At 31.7% G+C, this 6,114-nt stretch overlaps 1 long non-coding RNA gene across 2 annotated transcripts; it reads right to left on the reverse strand.

The window, feature by feature from the left end:
- Window positions 1–615: 615 nt before the first annotated feature.
- Window positions 616–4,636, reverse strand: LOC114078462. Of its 2 annotated transcripts, none has more exons than XR_003580144.1 (3): window positions 4,431–4,636; window positions 1,272–1,711; window positions 616–1,189 (listed from the first exon to the last, which is right to left on the reverse strand). It is a non-coding gene; the product is annotated as an uncharacterized LOC114078462 (long non-coding RNA). The 2 variants fall into 2 exon arrangements; XR_003580143.1 differs by having other exon boundaries at window positions 1,272–2,399.
- Window positions 4,637–6,114: the final 1,478 nt, after the last annotated feature.

Genomic DNA, 6,114 nt, shown 5'->3' on the forward strand with positions numbered 1-6,114 from the left:
GCCCAGTCTTCCCACCATACTTTTGTTCTTGTCATGTTTCTGAAATCTTGTCCTGTAAAAACATGCATGCCGTCTTCTATTTGAACATACTTTGAATTCATTAGACTCAACACTTTGGTTCTTTCTTCTATAGTCGAACGCTTATAAATATTCAACATTTTGTTCTTATTCACTTCCTCTATTATGATCATTGGCAATTCTCCAAACATCTTCTTCTTTATATTTTGTATTGCCTTTGAATAATACTTTTTCCTCCTCTTGGCCTGTGGAGTATATGGGTACCGAACATTCTTTGATAGAATGTCCTTGACCTCTCTCTTGTTTTTAAATTCATTGACAACTGTACTCAATGTTTGAAAATACATGATAAAATTTTCCATCTTCTTTCTTTCACTTCTCACAGGAAAAGCCACACCTTCTACAAGAGGTAGCCCGTTGATCTTGTCCAGCACCAGTTCCAAAACCAGCACCAACACCAGCACCTTCACAAGCACCAGTACCAGCACCAACACCAATACCATAAAAAACAACTAATTCATTAACAACACTGTCTCTTTTAACTCTATCCACAACAAGATCAATTAAGGTTTTAACCAACCATAGACTAAATAGATATGACATTTGCAATTCGTTTTCTATTGGGACAAGCCATGAATGCACAACCTAAAATTATAAAAATGAGCCATCCAGAAGAATATTTGGGTTATATGTTGCTATAGATATGGCATATGTCGCTAAAGATGAGTGATATATTGTCACATATGTGTCATATATTGCTACATATGTTTGATGGGTTGACACATATAGGCATCTGTAGTAAAATTTGTGTCACATGTTGACATAGTTTTTCCATATGCCGCTACAGAAGGGTGATATGTTGCAACATATGTGTCATATGTTGTTACAGATGTGTGATAACTTAACACATATAGGCATCTGTAGCAACATTTCTGTCATATGTTGCAAAAGATGAATCATCTATAGCAACATAAGAGTCATCTGTAACAACATAAGAGTGTAATATACTAATAAGTTACTGCATCCAGAGGAGGGTTAAAAAGATCTGGAATATGCTCATCTTTTGTAGATTTTATTTTTGATCTCAACCATCTAAATATCCTTGGAGATGACATCTGTTCTTCTTGATATAGTTGATGGGTCAAATGAGTAATGATTTCAAATATCAAGCCTATAATAAAGGAAAACATGTCACAAATCAAATGTTGAATTATTTAATATAAAAAAAAAATATTAAGAACATTTAGCATTACCATGAAAGTCCATGGAAACCCAAACAAGTTACTGGTCTTTGCTCCTAAAGGTTTCTTTAAGTATCTGCGAGTTAATTGAAAGCTGTAATGACCCCAAGGATATTTGATCAAAAACTTAATATCATGACAAAAATTCACCCATTTAAGCAATATGTTGTTGAGATCTTTCGCCAAAAGTATATTACGTGTAAACCAAAGTAAGCACAATGACTCCTTGTACTTATTTGGTGTATCCTCGTGTACAAAAATATTAAGTGAGAATTTTCGAGCTTTTGCCAACAAGGGACATTAAATTATGCTCCTGAGTTGACAATGAATGTTGTCTTGCTTCTTCTTTTACTCCTTTATTTCTTCTCCGTGATTCTTTTTTGACAATGTATTCAGGGAGGGGCTCAAGAGAAGAATGAAATTTCAACCATGTAACTACGTCAAACTCTCTTCTGCCAAAAAAAAAACAGGCATGCCACAATAATTAATCAAAATCTCATTCTCCTTTTCCGGATTTTAAAAAATGAACCTTCTTTTCAGAAGTTCATAAACGATAGTCATTTAAAAACCTGTAGTTGTATCATCAGGTATGTCAAGAAAATGACCTAACCAATTATTTCTAAAAAAGTCTTCCAAATTATTTCTCATTAGGATACCCCTGAAGTTGATGAAAGATTTTCCTATGACTGGCTTAATAATGCTATCACCATTAGCCTAATAATGCTATCACCATGAGCATTAGGTTGCAGATGCACAAGGAAAGTGTCTGCATTGATAATTTAATCCCATAATCATCCTCAGCTTCATTTTTTTCTTTTTCTTCTCTATGCACAACTACTTCACTATTTTCCCTCCTTCTTCCTCAACTACTTCTCCATTTTCACTTTTATCTTCCTCCTCAACTTGTTCTGCTCTTTCTCCATCATCAACAACTTCATTTTTTTCTTTTTCTCCTTCTTCATATTCTTTTTGAGAAAATTCTGCTTCTACTTGAGAAGAATAAACTGCTTCCGATGCAAGTTCTTCTAAAAGAGTGGTATTTTTTTTTATTCCTAATAGATTTAGTCCTATCCTTCTTTAGGATCTTTGTTGTGTCAGTTCTATCAATTTTTCATTTGACAAGAGTCATTATATTTGTATCTGCAACCAAAAAAATAAAATATTTGAATGTCACACATGACCTACAAATGAATTTTAGATTTTTTAAATACACAACACAATATATAACATCACAAACACCAAATATGAATCAATACCACACATGAACCAAAAAACAAACCACAAAACCATTCCTAAACCCTATCCAACGAACTAGAGATGAAGTTTCTTGAAATCATAAAGTATATTTTAAAAAAATAACTAACCAACCAAACAATGAAAACCACTAAAAGTAGGGCAAAGAAATAAGCATTTCAAACCCTAATTAAATATTACTTGACAAGATATCAATGATGAACTAGCAATAATGAGGACAATGATGCCTTGATGTAGAAGAGGATCGCAATAAATTACCACTGATGTTTTAGAAGATATCACAGTAATAATGATATGTGAAGAAAGGAATAATCGAATGAGAGGATGAAAAAAAGGAAACAAGAGAAAAGAAAACTGATATTAGTAAAAATAAATAAAATTTGGAATATGAAATGACTTTTGAAGAAGAGAGGAGAGAGGGAAAATCAAGTTACCATGGTATTAAAGTCGTTCAATTTTTTTTTTGAATTTTGACAATTCAAAGTGTGAAATATGTTGTCACATATATACGGTCGGTTGGGGCACATACCACCTTTCTCTGACATATGTTAAATAGTAATAATGTTTCCACATATATCCTTTTGATGACATATTACCACATATCACCTTTCTTTGAAATGTGTTGGCACATGTATCCTTTTTGTTGCTACACATGTAGATAATTATGTGGTGTTTTTTACAACAGAAATTATATATGGTTCCACAGACACCACATTTCTACCTTTCCGTCATAATTGACATTTTTCTAAAAAAAAAAATTAAAAAAATCATTTGAATTAATAGTATCAGAAAAAATTAACACTTTACCAATTGTTTTATCGAATCAATGGTGTTAACCACAACATATTCATCAACCTTTGCTTTTTTAGGTCTAGGCCTTTGTGGGTCTTCATCGTGACTAACAAATCCATTCCGAGCCTTTAAATCTCATAATTCCGTAGGAGTGAAGCATATCTCATGCGATGAGTTACAACAGTAAATCCACAAAATAGTACTTCTAGTCCATTACTCAAAAACTTAGCGTATGCAGCGACAAAATGTCTACAATATATTTTATAGTATATTATCAATTAGAAAATATAAGAACATCACATTTCTTATAGTCGTAAGACAAAAAAATAATGTGATACTAATAAACTACTACTTTCTTGTTGGGCAATACCGGTAACATGTCTGTGTGAGATTTGTTCTTTCCTTTGTAACATTCAAGAACTGACCAATTGGATCGCTCTTTTTTCTCAAAAAAATCGCTTAACTCCAGGTACTTTGGCAACATTGTAAAAGACTTTTGAATCTCGAAGGACAATTTTCTATTAGACCTAGATGAGGACATCAATAATATACTTTTATGCACTGTTCCTTCAATGCAATCAATTCCACGACCTAATGGAAGTCCCCACTACTATTTACGAGGACATAGACATCATCTGTCAAGTGCCGAGGTAGTCCACAAGCTATACCAAACCCTTTCATAGTGCCAACTATTTTATCCTCACATTCAGGAACAACACTAGCATTGTCAATGTATGTTTTGAAAAAATTACTAGTAGTGGTATATCGATATTTAGATTGACTCTGTTGCTTCAACTTCTTACGCAAATAATAAAAAAATGACATCTACATACTGCACAGATGCATCAAACAAGTGTATCTTTCTATTAATTTTTTTTATATATTAATGTATTAATCAAAAACATAAAACTGAGCATGAATATACCTGATCATTCCAGTACTTATTGGGTTGAGACATTACCTAGAACCAGTCCTTATTTTTTGTAAATGCAACTACAAAAATCAAGTTTCGAACAATTGGATATGTAGTTATCGTCCTTACCTTATCAACAATTGTGTAATCATTATAAATAGTTATTTAGTGGACAACAATAAGAAATACTAATAATAGTTGAACAACCTTACTTTTTTGCATGATGCTTGTAAGACCTTTATTCATCCATTGCGAGAAGGATGACATTAGTTCAGCTGGACCTTCCCCGTCAATGTTAAAACCTTCAAATATATAGTTTCTCTTCACATCACAATTGAAAACTTTGAATTTCTTCTCTTTATTTTTCACTTTCGCTTTTTCTTTCTGCTTCTCCATCTCCTTGTCCTTCTCCTCCTTCTCTTTCTGCTTCTCCTCTTTCCTCCTCTTTCTGCTTCTCCTTCTTCTTACTTTCATCTTCTGCATCTCCTTCTACTTTGACTCCTTCTCCTCCTTTACCTTTCTTCTCCTTCTCCTCCTTTGCCTTCTTCTCCTTCTCTTACTTCTCACTAATTATAGAAAGTGTTTGAGAAATAGATTTTTTCAACCTCATACACCTCAAAGGCTGTAAAATATTTTTTGATCTTTGGAAATTTATATTATGAGACATTTCCTTAAAAGTATAGTGAGTTTTTTCACACAAGTCATAAAATAATAATGTTGCTGCTCACATTTTTCGCATTAACAAAAAAGAGCATTTGATGTTAGCAAATGAAGCAATACCAATAAAAGATTTAGTTGTTGTCGAGGATTAAGCTTCTTTTACCATTTCATCTACAAGGAAAATAAAAAAAGATTGAGAGCTTACAATTCATTATAAAATAATAATAACATTATGTTGTCACAAATTAACATTATGTTGCCATATATGTATCTACTGTTGCCACACATTAAATTTCCATTACCACATATAAATCTTATGTTGCCATAGATGAATCATATGTCGACACAAATATACCTATTGTTGCCACAAATGAGTTTTTTGTTGCCACAGATGAATCCCAAGTTGCCATTGATGAATCTTATGTTTCCACATATGACCATTTTTCTTCCCTAATGCATATGTGAGATGTTATAAAATATGATGAATGTGGAATATGCACCAAAATATCACTAAACTGTGGAAACATACGATACATCATTCAACAAATCAAATATATGTTGGACAACTGAATAAAACTATATTTCTAAAATCGTATAAACAAAATGGACATAAAAAAAACAACAAAAGCAACAAAAATGACTTTTTCATTAAATGTTAACAATACAGATACATTTCCTCAAAATTATAGTTTTTTTGGGTAGGTTGATGTCTTTCAAAAACAATTAATAATAGGAATCATTGCATCATTATTCAATTTTTACACCTATAGAACATTTTATTGTTCATTAATAAAAGAAAAAAAATCGTAAATTGTAATATATTTCAAAAAAATAACTGACCAATTTTGTGTCGATCACGATTTATGTTCAGAAAGAGGAGAGAGTCACTAGTAGAGATGAAGAGGAAAATAATGGAGATAGTCGCAGAGAAAGATAATGGAGATAGTCTAGTTGGATTTTCATATTGGAAAAGGAAAAAGAACAAGAACAAAAGAGAGAAAGAACGTTGGGAGAAGAGAGAAGATGAAAAGATTTTTTTAAAAAAACATGATTTTTATTGAATTATAGAAGTTCAAAAATGAAGTGCATTTTCTTATTTTATAAAATATTAGAAAGGTTTAGAAATGTTAATTTGGTCCTATTTTTACTTACTTATTTTTTGAAGATGATTTTACTAGCTCTTGGTCAATCTTCACCAAAAACAAAACCAAGACTTATTTGACACCATTCATTTAA

This window comes from Solanum pennellii, chromosome 8 (genome assembly GCF_001406875.1).
Source record: "Solanum pennellii chromosome 8, SPENNV200".
NCBI lineage: Eukaryota > Viridiplantae > Streptophyta > Magnoliopsida > Solanales > Solanaceae > Solanum > Solanum pennellii.